Source organism: Rhinatrema bivittatum, chromosome 3, assembly GCF_901001135.1.
Source record: "Rhinatrema bivittatum chromosome 3, aRhiBiv1.1, whole genome shotgun sequence".
In the NCBI taxonomy this organism is placed as follows: Eukaryota; Metazoa; Chordata; class Amphibia; order Gymnophiona; family Rhinatrematidae; genus Rhinatrema; species Rhinatrema bivittatum.
This window is the reverse complement of record NC_042617.1, coordinates 421,129,516-421,142,577: the sequence shown is the minus strand read 5'-3', so window position 1 is coordinate 421,142,577 and position 13,062 is coordinate 421,129,516. Positions and strand designations below refer to the sequence as shown.

General features: G+C 41.5%; 1 protein-coding gene across 1 annotated transcript in view; it reads right to left on the bottom strand.

Annotated features, from left to right (window-relative positions):
• CSMD1 (CUB and Sushi multiple domains 1) overlaps positions 1 to 13,062 on the bottom strand; it is a 4,035,193-nt gene that overhangs the window by 3,212,299 nt on the left and 809,832 nt on the right.

The following is a 13,062-nucleotide window of genomic DNA, read 5'->3' as shown; positions in this document are numbered from 1 at the left end:
CCAGGTAAGTTTAGTTAGTTAATTGTAGGATAGCCAAATGTATGTCCTAGACTTATCTAGCTAAACTGGATAAGGCTGCATATTAGGACTTATCTGGCTAAATTTACCAAATTGCTAGCTCCACCCCAGAATATTCTGCCCTGCTCTTCACTTATCCAGCTGTTTAGTTGGATAAACTGCCAGTTACAGAGCAGCCACTCAGCATGGCTGAATATTCATACAGCACTACTTAGCCCACTAAGATGGAGCTTAGCTGTTTAAGTGGCACTGAATATCAACCTCAATATTCTTAGGCAGAGAAATTAAGCATTCAAGTTGGAATTTGAGTACCAGGCTTTCTTTTCATAAACTGATTAACCTGATCCAAATTTCTGCACATTATCTCTTTGCCTTCACTATTCCATTCTCTCCCTCTTTTAATTGCCTCTTTTTTAATTCTCAACTGCAACATCTTAATGTTGAGGTCAATGTGAGATTTTCTCTTGTGAATGTAATACAAGGAAAACAGTTGTATTTACATTTTATTGATCATGTTTATGAAAAGCTTAGTTCCCTATGTCAAAGAAGTTTTGTAATAAACACAGATGGGAAAAGGTTTTTGTAAAGTCTCTCTAAAGTTTTCTGTTCTATTTTTTTCAATCCATTATTGAAACTATTATGATTGTTATAAATTTTGATGTGAAACAAGTTTAGGTATGAAACCATATGGAGGCCATAAAACTTATAACCTACTAAACAAGAATCATTGGGGATAGTGAACAAAAACCTAGGTAAGTAAAACATTAAGGGGCAGATTTTCAAAGGTTACGCGCGTAACATACGCATGTAACCTGAGAAAACCTGCCCCTGCGTGCGCCGAGCCTATTTTGCATAGGCTCGGCAGCTCGTGCAAGCCCCGGGACGCGAGTATGTCCCGGGGCTTCAAAAAATGGGTGGTCCGGGAGCATGGCCGCAGTCCAGGTGTGGGCCGGGGGCATGGCGGTGGTGCGGGGGTGGTCCGGGGGCAGGGCCGAGTGTTCCTGCACAGTGGCCTGTGCCGGGGCATGGCGTGCCGGCAACCGGCCGGCACGCGCAAGTTATACCTGCCTTGGGCAGGCATAACTAATGCAACAAAGGTAGGGAGGGTTTAGGTAGGGCTGGGGGGTGGGTTAGATAGGGGAAGGGAGGGGAAGGTGGGGTGAGCGAAAGGAAAGTTCCCTCTGAGGCCGCTCCGATTTCGGAGAGGCCTCGGATTTTATAACATGAGCACGGCTGCGCGCACTTGTTATAAAATTGGGTGTAGATTTGTTTGCGCCGGGTTGCGTGAACAAATCTACACCCATGTGAATATTTTAAGATCTGGCCGTAAATACTCATATAGAAATGGGAAATATGGGAAAAAAGGCAATATTTATTTATTTTATTTATTTTATTTATTTTAGAGCTTTTTTATACCGGCATTCATGATACAATCACATCATGCTGGTTTACAGGTAACAGGGGGAGTGATAAACTTTGAACAATAAACCGGTGATGAAAAGCAAAGAAGTAAAAAGTTACAATAAAACAGGGGAAGTTGGAACTAGGGGAAGAAGAAGAGAAGAAGGAATAATTTAACCGATAACAATGAGAGGAATAAATTATTTATATAGTGCTGTCAGGTATCTTATAGGTGGTCATTGTGGGGCGGATTTTCAGAGCCCTGCTCGCGTAAATCCGCCCAAAACCGGGCGGATTTACGCGAGCAGGGCCCTGCGCGCCGGGAAGCCTATTTTACATAGGCCTCCCGGCGCGCGCAGAGCCTCGGGACTCGCGTAAGTCCCGGGGTTCTCCGAGGGGGGCGTGTCGGGGGCGTGTCAGGGGCGGGCCCGGTCGTCGCGGCATTTCGGGGGCGTGTCGGCAGCGTTTTGGGGGCGGGTACGGGGGCGTGGCTACGGCCCAGGGCGGTCCGGGGGCGTGGCCGCGCCCTCCGTACCCGCCCCCAGGTCGCGGCCCGGCGCGCAGGAGGCCCGCTCGCGCGCGGGGATTTACGCCTCCCTCCGGGAGGCGTAAATTCCCCGACAAAGGTAAGGGGGGGTTTTAGACAGGGCCGGGTGGGTGGGTTAGGTAGGGGAAGGTGAGGGGAGGGCAAAGGAAAGTTCCCTCCGAGGCCGCTCCGATTTCGGAGCGGCCTTGGAGGGAACGGGGGTAGGCTGCGCGGCTCGGCGCGCGCCGGCTATACAAAATCGATAGCCTTGCGCGCGCCGATCCAGGTTTTTAGCAGATACGCGCGGCTCCGCGCGTATCTACTAAAATCCAGCGTACTTTTGTTTGCGCCTGGAGCGCAAACAAAAGTAGGCTATTCGCGCGCCTTTTAAAATCCGCCCCAGTTTGTCTAGTGAGAAAGTTAGGAGAGTCAGTTGGGATCAGGATAGGCTTGTCTAAATAACCATGTCTTAAGCCTTTTTCTGAATGTTAGTGAGCATGGTTCCTGTCTGAGGTCAGGGGGAATGGCATTCCAAATAGATGGTCCCGCTGTGGAGAAGGCCCATTCTCTGAATGCTTGATGATGTATAACTTTTGTTTGGGGAACGTGTAGGTATCCTCTGTATGCTTCTCTGATTGGTCTAGATGAGGAGTGTAGCCTGAGCAGGATTTCAAGGCTAAGAGAGGCTTGAGAATAGATGGTTTTATGGATGATGGTGATGGACTTGTGGAGGATTCTGAAGTGTATTGGGAGCCAGTGTAAATTTTTGAGAATGGGGGAGATGTGGTCTCTTCTTCTGGTGTTTGTCAGAATTCTGGCGGCCGCGTTTTGTAGCATCTGAAGGGGTTTAATAGAAGAAGAAGGGAGGCCTAGCAAGATAGAGTTGCAGTAGTCTATCTTGGAGAATATTATAGCTTGTAGGACAGTTCTGAAATCTTGAAAGTGAAGGAGTGGTTTGATTCTTTTTAGTACTTGTAGTTTGTAAAAGCCGTCCTTGGTAGTACGGTTGATGAATGTTTTTAAACTTAAATGGTTGTCAATTAGGACTCCTAGGTCTCTTGCTTGAGTGACAAAGATGTTGTATGGAGCACTTTGTGTAGTATTACTGTTTTCCAGTGAAATGAGGAGGAGTTCAGTCCACTGAATTTAAAATCAGGTTTAAACTGGAGAGGAGGAGGTTGATCTCTTGTCTGCAGGATTCCCAGTACTCGAGTGTTTATGTAATTGATTCTTTGATAGGGATCAATATTTGCATGTCGTCGGCATAAAGGAAGTGTTTTAGTTGAAGGTTAGTTAACAGCTGACAAAGAGGAAGTAGGTAGATGTTGAAGAGGGTGGGGGAAAGGGGGGAACCTTGCGGGACTCCTAGTGAGGAATTGCAGCGAGGGGATTCTTTATTGTTTATTTTGACCTTGTACCCTCTGTTACTAAGGAAGGTTTTGAACCAAGTAAATGCCGTTCCTGTTATTCCGATGTCCGTCAGTCGGTTAAGGAGGATGGAATGGTTGACGGTGTCGAAAGCCGCAGACAGGTCCAAGCGAATTAGAAGGAAGGATTGTCCTTTGTCCAGGCCCATGATGATATGGTCTGTCAGCGAAATGAGAAGGGATTCGGTATTTAATGCCTTGCGGAACCCGTATTGGGTAGGGTGCAGTATTTTATGATCTTCAAGGTAATCGGAAAGTTGCGAGTTGACTAATTTTTCCATTATCTTGGCTATGAAAGGAAGATTGGAAATAGGGCGGAAGTTGTTGGGGCCGTTTGGATCCAAATTAGGTTTCTTTAGAAGAGGTTTAAGAGATGCAAGTTTTAGGGCATCTGGGAAGATTCCCCGAACTAAAGAACAGTTTATGATATCAGCCAGGGTTTTGGAGATGGTGTCCGGTATTAGCAAGAGAAGTTTTGTAGGGATTTGGTTGAATGGATGGGAGGACGGTTTCAATTTCCTTAATAGAGATTGGATCTCTGAAGCAGTGGTGGGTTCAAACGATTCAAGAGATTTTTTTTGTCACATGGAAAGCTATGTATACTAGAGATGTGCATTCATTTATTACGAATTAGACAATTTCAACAAAATTGCCCAATTCAATGTGGTTTGGAGGGACCTGAACCACGAAACGGATTTTCCCTGAGCTTTGGGGAAAATTCGTTTTTCGGGTTAGTGTGGGGGGAGGGGCACATTTATTAAAAAAAACAAACAAAAAACCCACCCCAACCCTTCAATTTTACTTTCTTACACCCCCCTTCCCCACCATCCCGATCCCTCCCCAAGACTTACTAAAAGTCCCTGGTGGTCCAGCGGGGTCCCACGAGTGATCTATCCCTCCATGCCGTCGAGCTGTTGGGCCTGCTATGACTCAAAATGGCACCAATAGCCTTGCCCTTATGATGTCACAGGGGCTACCGGTGCCATTGGTCAGCCCCTGTCACATGGTAGGAGCATGTGACAGGAGCATGTGACAGGTCATCTCCTACCATGTGACAGGTCAGCCCCTGTCACATGGTAGGAGCATGTGACAGGGGCTGACCAATGGCACCGGTAGTCCCTGTGAGATCGTAAGGGCAAGGCTATCGGCGTCATTTTGAGTCATAGCAGGCCCGACAGCATGGAGGGATAGATCGCTCGTGGGATCCCGCTGGACCACCAGGAACTTTTAGTAAGTCTTGGGGAGGGATCTGGATGGTGTGGGGTGTAAGAAAGTAAAATTTAAGGATGGGTTTTTTCCCGATTCGCAGTTTTTTTCCCGATTCGTGGGGTTTTTTTTATTCGTTTTTCCAGGTTCGGGTTTCAGTTTTGTTTTTGGCAAAAAACAATCCATGGGAATCCCATGAAGTGCCCATGAGTTTTCCCATGAAGTGCCCAAACCGAAACCCAACTCGAGCCAGAAAAACGAAGCTCATCTCTAATGTATACTAATACTCATAGTATGGGGAATAAAGACTCAGATCTAGAGGCAGTCATGGAAGAAGATGATTTATATATAGTAGCTGTCACAGAGACCTGAAACACAGAAAACCATGACTGGGATATAATTATAACTGGCTATAATCTATTCAGGAAGGACCAGTAGGAAAGAAAGGAGGTGGCTTGCCATTATAGATAAAGAATAATATTAAAGCAAGAGCATTGCCATGCTTACAAAGTAAGGAAGAGGCACTGTGGGTTAATCTGGAAAGAGGGCATGAGCATTTATTTATATTGGTGTAATATACCAACCTCCATCACAGTCGGAGGAGATGGATAGAGATTTAATGGAGGATATTTACAGGATTGCTGTGAAAGGAGAGGTGCTTCTTCTAGGGGATTATACTCTTCCAGATCTGGATTCGGATATCCCAACAACATTATCTTCTAGAAGCAGGAAGATCCTGGATTCTCTGCAAGAAGACCTGTTCTCTAAACTGTTAATGGAACCCAAAAGTGAAAGGGTGAATATGGACCTGGTGCTTGCCAATGGGGACAGTATTTCTGATGTTGTAGTGGATGAACATCTGGGAACCACACCATCTTGTGGTCACTGGTTCTATATTAGGACACAAGAGATGAAGGTTCATTCTAAGATGAGGGTCCTAGACTTCATGAAAACTAACTTTCTCAAAATGGGGGAGTTCCTCAAGGAGTTGATAGCAGGATATGAAACTGTAAGAGAAGAAGGGCAGTGGACAAAACTGAAAGGAGATATCATAAGGGCAACTAATATTTTTGTTAGGAATGTTAATAAAGGGAAGAAGAAAAAGACATCATTATAGTTTTCTAAAGAAGTAGTTGAAAAGGTAAGGGAGAAAAGGTTAGCATTCATAAGGAAGACAGGCAACAATATCTGGAAAAATAAAGAGAAGCTGGACAGTAATCAAGAACGTGAACATTCAAACTGAATTAAAAATAGCAAATACAGTAAAACAGGGGAACAAAACATTTTTCTAGATATATTAGTGGTAATGAAGTGCAAAAGTTGCATTCTGGAACTCAAAGGTGAAGGGGAGAAATATGTAGAAGCTGATGAGCAAAAACCAAAATTTCTTAACAAATATTTCTGTTCAGTGTTCACTGTGGAAAGGCCTGAAGCAGGACCACATAAAACAAAACAGATAAGACTAGAAATAAGGTAAATCTCAATCAGTTTACAGAACAGTGTGTTCATGACTTAAAGTAGATAAGACAATGGGGATGATAAATCTAAGAGTACAAAGAACATAAGAAATTTCCATGCTGAGTCAGACCAAGGGTCCATCAAGCCCAGCATCCTGTTTCTAATAGAGGCCAAATCAGGCCACAAGAACCTGGCAGGTACCCACACAACAAGAAGATCCTATGCTACTGATGCCAGTAATAGAGAAGCCATTTCCCAAGTCAACTTGATTAATAGAAATGAATGGACTACTCCTACAAAACTTATCCAAACCTTTTTTTAAACCCAGCCACACTAACTGCACTAACCATATCCTCTGGCAACAAATTCCAGAGCTTAATTGTGCATTGAGTGAAAAATAATTTTCTCTGATTAGTCTTAAATGTGCTATTTGATAACTTCATGGAGTGCCCCCAATCCTTCTCAGGTTGGCAAATGGAAAAGTAGCCTGCTTCCAGCACTGGTATTGGAGGCAGGCTACTTTTCCATGGGCCACCCTGTATTATCCGAAAGTATAAATAATCTATTCACATCTACTCATTCAAGACCTCTCATGATCTTTAAGACCTCTATCATATCCCCCCTCAGCCGTCTCTTCTCCAAGCTGAACAGCCCTAACCTCTTCAGCCTTTCCTCATAGGGGAGATGTTCAACCCCCTTTATCATTTTGGTTGCCATTCTCTGTACCTTCTCCATTGCAGCTATATATTTTCTGAGATGTGATGACCAGAATTATGCACAGTATTCAAGGTGCGGGCTCACCATGGTGTGATACAGAGCCATTATGACAGAGCCAAAAGCCAGAATACTGCTTGGCTGTGTAGGTAGAGGAATGGTCAGCAGAAAAAGGGAGGTGACTTTGCCTCTGTATAGGTCGCTAGTGAGACCTCACTTGGAATACTGGAGACCACACTTTGAAAAGGTGGAGTAGATGGAGTAGATCCAGAAAGTAATTACTAAAATGGTCAGTGATCTTCGTTCTATAGCATATGGATGTATACTTAAAGATTTAAACATGTAAACCCAGAGGAGAAGAGAGATTAGGGAAATGTTATTATAAGTTAAAAAGGGGTAGACTGTGGAGTAAACTTAGGAAATATTTCTTTTCAGAGATGGTGGTGGATATGTGTAACAATTTCCCAGTGGAAGTGGTGAAGACAAAAACTGTGTCTGAATTTAAGAAAGCACTGGATAAATACAGGGGATCTTTAAGGGAATGTTGAGAATTATAATCATCCAGTCTACCCATCCATCAATTGGATGGATGGATAGACTGGATGAGCCATATAATCTTTTTCTGCATTCATGTTTCTGTTTCTACAACAAGAGTGATTTTCTTATTAAAAATGTTTCATTATAAGCAATGCTATTTCTATAAATATTTTGGGTTGGCTATCTGTTGGCCACTCTGCCTGTCACATTCTAAAAAATTAATTTCTGCTGACTTTTTGGGTCATTTGATGATTGATTCCAATTCTTTAGGGTCTCATCTTTGTGACCCACCCAAAATTGTCCCTTAGAAATTTAACTAAGGTCTTTATTTACTAAACTTTTGTCTCGTAGACACAGAATGGGAAAAAGCCTTAGAAAACCTGACCTTAAAAGAGAAATATAATTAAAATGAGTTTTACCTTTTATGAATTTTCTGCCTGCATAAACATGAGCACATGCATAAATCATGCCAAAGTCACCCCCTACAATCACTTTGCTCACTCACAGGTACCTCCTTACATGATAAGGAGTCAGTACAAAGCCTAGGGATTCAACTCAACCAAAACATCACAATGGAACCCCACATCTTGCAAATAGTAAAGTCTTCCTTCAGGTATCTATATCAGATCCACCAACTATGTAATTTCCTTGCTAAACACAATCTTGCTATGTAATCCATGCATTAATTGCATGCCTAATCAATTACTATAATTCCCTCTACAAGACCATCTCACAATACAGCTCCTACAAAGCACTGCTGTGAGAATTTAGGTAGGTACCTAAGCAACTGATCATTTCAAGCCTATTCTACGTCAGTGTTACTGGCTCCCTATATAAAGAAGGACACAATTTAAAACTCACTGCTTTGTCTTCAAATACTTGAATAAATAGGACTCTGAATACATCTCTCAACTTCTCTCCCCCTTACACCGCCTCAAGGGATCTTTGGCCTCTTGAAATGGCTATTTTCTCTGCTGACTACTACCAGATTATCCTGCATGAGATTCTCAGTCCAGTGCAATATTAGCGTGCAAAAAACGTGTGTCCAAACTGGGCACATGTATTTTGAATGCACGCACATCCACCTGTGTTGGGCGCTTGATGCAATAGACAAATGAGCTGCCGTGCTAAAAGGGACGCACAATAGGTAATTTGTGCATATCTAGCACTCTGCATCAGGCACCCAGGAGAAGTGGCTGTGCGTCTAGAACAGCCTGGCCAGAGCTCCCTCCCCACCACTGGCAGGGCTGTTCCTGATTGGTCCTTTCAACTGACTGATATGTGACAGTGAATGGACCAACTGGAAGGAAGTGAAGGAGTGAATACTTGAATATAAAATACCCGACACTTAATTTTAATATATTCACTCCTTCACTCACTGATGGCAGGGTTTCCGATTGGGTCAGACCTTGGGGATGCCCCTATGAGGAACCATAGAAAGTAGGATCTTTTCTTTTTGTTAAGCATTGAACAGGACATAATTCTGCATTCTGTGGTTCCTTCTATTCAATATCACTAGAATATTAATGGGAGGAATCACAGAAAGCAGGATTTTTTTTTTCATCAACCCTTGAGCTTGTATGCTTTCACCTGTTCACTGGCAGGTGCTAAATTTGCAGCATTAAAACGGGTGCCTTCATCATGCGGTAATTTTTTGCATTGGGGGTAATAGATAACCTCATTAACATGAATTTACATGTGATGAGAGCTATTAGCTATGTGCTGATTTGGATGCGCATTTTGGACATGCTGATGCCCTCATTGGGTTTTGGATGTGCATCCAAGAACATGTAAAGCCGTGTGCTCAGCAGAGTGCACTCTATTGCATTGGGCTGTATGTGCTTTCAGCTGTTATGCACCAAACATGTGGCACAAAGTATCGTAACCCTATACCCGGAGCCATTCTGCCTTAAGTTCAGGAAAAAAGCTAAGGCATGGCTTTTCAGCCAGGCTTTACCCTACGACTCATATCATAGGCCCCCTTCCTGAATTCCCAACCAGAGACTGTGCCCATGGCTTTGGATTTGGAGTTTAGATTTAATTACTCACCTTTTCTAAATTTGAGTTCAAAATGAGTTACAATTTATCTATTGTAGTTATTTTACATGTTTCTTATAAATAAAAACAATTACTGTATGCCATTTAACTAACATAGACACAACACTCAAGATCTTTTTTTTCTTTTTTTATTAAAAAAATAGTCTTCAGGAAATACAATAGCAATATATCAAGTGTCCTACTTAATAGAAAGCTTTAAAACAAACTAAAGACTCAGAAAGGAAAGGCCAGTATTTCTCTTTATAATAATCTCAGTTGGAGCGACCTGGACACAATGTTGAATCCTCGCTACAATTGTCCCTGATGAACATTTCATCAGGAGCTCACAGAAGCTGTTGTATTCTCCTTTTTTTATACTATTCTGAACTTTTGGAATTGGTTTGTCACTTCTCTTATCTCAACTCATTTAAGTTGATGAAAGTAACAGAAGAATCAATGACAAACCAATGACTCAGGGAAGGAAGAAAGACAGAAAAAATACTATACAGTCTTCAATGAACTTGCAAGTCTATATCATGGAACTACTTAGAAAGAAACTGTATGTGAAAACCAAGTTGTCAGCAAATTGATTAACCAGCTGAGAAGTTCTCTGTTTCACCATGAGATAAAAATGTTCTGATAGTAGGTTCTATCTAGGTTTTCCAGTTTTATGCTGTTTGGTTTTTCTGAATTTTCATTGGTACTATTCTATTTCATTTTCCAGAATTTTTTTGAAAATTAGAAATAGGAGCAATTTTTTTTTCAGATACAAACATTTTTTGTCCAGGAATTTTCAATTAATTAGATACAAAAAATTCATGAATCGAACAGAGATATATCATTTATGTCTTTTGGTATGCATATTCTGTATATGTCAAAGATGAAGCCACTCATGATAATAACAAAGCAAACAGGATGACATGCTTACTGGCTCACTGTGAATACACCGAGTTAGAGAAATGGTGCAATTAATACTAACATTATGAATACAAGGTCAAGGATTCCTAAACCAATCCTGAAGAGCCCCCAGCCAGTCAGGTTTAGTATCTATACAATGAATATGCATGAGATAAACTTGCATATACTATATCTCCAATGTTTGTAATTAGCTGTGAGAGTTCATTAGGTCAATGGTATAACAAGGGGAATAAGGAATGCAGAATTCCAAAATATAATGCATACATTGAAGAGTCACAGTAGTCTTTAATTCAAAGTGAAGCAGTCTACTTGAAGAACATCTCTGTAGCAATAATAAGTCCCCAACTGATCGTGTTTTGCAATCATGCTGCATCGGGAGGGTCAGGGAGCTTTACAGGTAAGGATTCAATATCTAGGAGACTGCTGACAGGTTACAGTAACAGAAAATAATGAAGGCTGAAATCATTAGCGAAATAAGAAGGTTACTTAAGATGATCAAAATGCAAAGTATTGTGCATTTGTACAAGATGAAATTTGTACAAGATAAAGCACATGCATACAAGACCCTTGTCTCAAAGAGTTTACAAATACAGCAAATATTAATGGAAAACATTGCTTTTTCTCCAAAATTCTTGAGTTATTATAAATGTGATGTGATGAAGATCCTCTATAAAACATCAGGGAAATCATGAATTATAGGCAAATTTCTGCATTCTGATCACTAATGAACATGTTCATCCCAATTCTACTTACAATTTAAGGAGAACATTGATCCCTACCATTTTGACCATCTATTTGTTAAACTGCATCAGATAGATGGAGTTCACAAAATATCAAATTTAGAAAAATAACTGATGTTTTTTCAGAAGATTTTCAGGGCAGGCAAATGTTTTGAATAAGAGATTTGTAAAGTGCAGGAACTGTAAGGATCATAGATGCTGGCCTGCAAGGGGTTAGTCAGCACCCACATACTGAACACTGTACTGAGTTCCCGGAATTCCCCATTCTAAATATATTTGTTCCAGTCCAGAGAAGGAATAACTTTTTAGCTTCCCATTATGGTGCACAACTCTCATTATCTTCTATATGAAAAAAGGAGTTAGTACAATAATTTTTATTTTCTTCCCATAGAGCCAGACAGAGCCATCTTCTTTTCTTTTATCATATTCTTTTCACATTAAAGGGCCTGTTTACTCACCATTATTTCCATAGACACAAATAGGCCTAAGTAATAAAACTTGTGTTAAAAAGTTTTAGTGTGCAACTTGGGAAAAATTGTATGTGCACACTAAAACAGGACTTAATGTGCTATGCAATAAATTTAACCAAGGGCACACTAAAACGTTCCCTCAATAGTGTGGACTTGGGACTAACAAGGACATTAGCATGATGAGTATAATGTCCATGCCAACTGCTACAAAATCCTCTATGCTAACCATCCTAAAGTAAAGAGGACTGGGAGAGAGATGCCCTGGAAGAGAAAGTATAATGCCAGGTGGATGATATGACAAATTTTTTATAGGGTTGAGGAAAGGAAAGGAAATTCCCCCCACTAAGCAGCCTTTTTCACTTTAGGATAGCATAGGGATTTTGACAGGAAGCAGGCTTAAACCTTTGCCATTTATGAGCCCATGCTAAAAAGTAAGGATGTGCATTCATTAGAAACAAAATAGGAAACAACATTTCCTGTTTAATTTTATTTTGTTCTCAAAATGAAACAATTGAAAATCTGATGAAATTTTATTGCTTTTCACATTTCATTTTGAAAATAAAACAAAACAAAAAAAATGTCACCAGTTGGGCCTATAGACCTCATCTAGCTGAGGCTAAAAACAGGAGAAACAGACTACATCCAAGTTTGTTGCCAGCTCTTTGGCCTAGGCCTAGGCCCAAAGATGGGACATTGACCGATACCCAACCAAGGCCAAGGCCTGAAAAATGTTACCAGTGATGGGAAACTTACTAGCCCTCACCTTGTCCGTAAGGGATTCAACGTTGTGTCCCATGCCCAAAACTGGGGCTGGCCTGGATGCCTAGGCTTTGACCTTGACGAAGACGGTTGAGGCCCGACACCAAAGCACAGTATGGAGGTTGGGTCTCCATACCTAGGATTCAGCCAAGGCCCAGGATTCACACTGCTGCATGGTCCGAAGTGCTGGTCCCAATGCCTCAGCCTAGGCACAGGCCTCTTATGTCAACTTCCTCTTCTTCTTTCTTCTTCAAAATGACAGCGTGTGCTGGGGACATGACAGAGTAAATTAACTTTGATTCTTTCCTCCTTAGAAGAAAGTGTCATTCTGGTAACCAGCACCATATACCACATATACCAGCACCATATACCACAATAGTGCTACCTGCTGAGGAGAACAGTGCTGGACTTAATTCACTCTGGCGTGTCCGCAGTGAACACCATCATTTTGAAGAGGAAAGAAGAAAAAAGAGAGTGTTGATGTATGAGGCCTTGACTCTGGTCTCTGGACCTAGGCCTAAGCTATAAATGTAACAAACTAGCATAGCAATTTTCAAAAGCCGACTTACAAGGGTAAAAGAACATTTATATATGTAAAACCAATTTTTAAATATTTAATACTTTCAAAAATCAGGCCATTAAAGTGCACTTGTATGGTTAAATCCTACAGACAGTTCAATGGTATATATTGTAACTATACTGTAGCTAATTTCAAAAGCCCACTTACATGGCTCAAATGCATTTACATGTGTAAAACCAAGTTTAATTCTTTTGAAAATTGCCCCCTTAGAGCCTGATTTTTAACAGCATTTACACACTTAGGGCTGGATTTTAATAGATACCCACGGGCG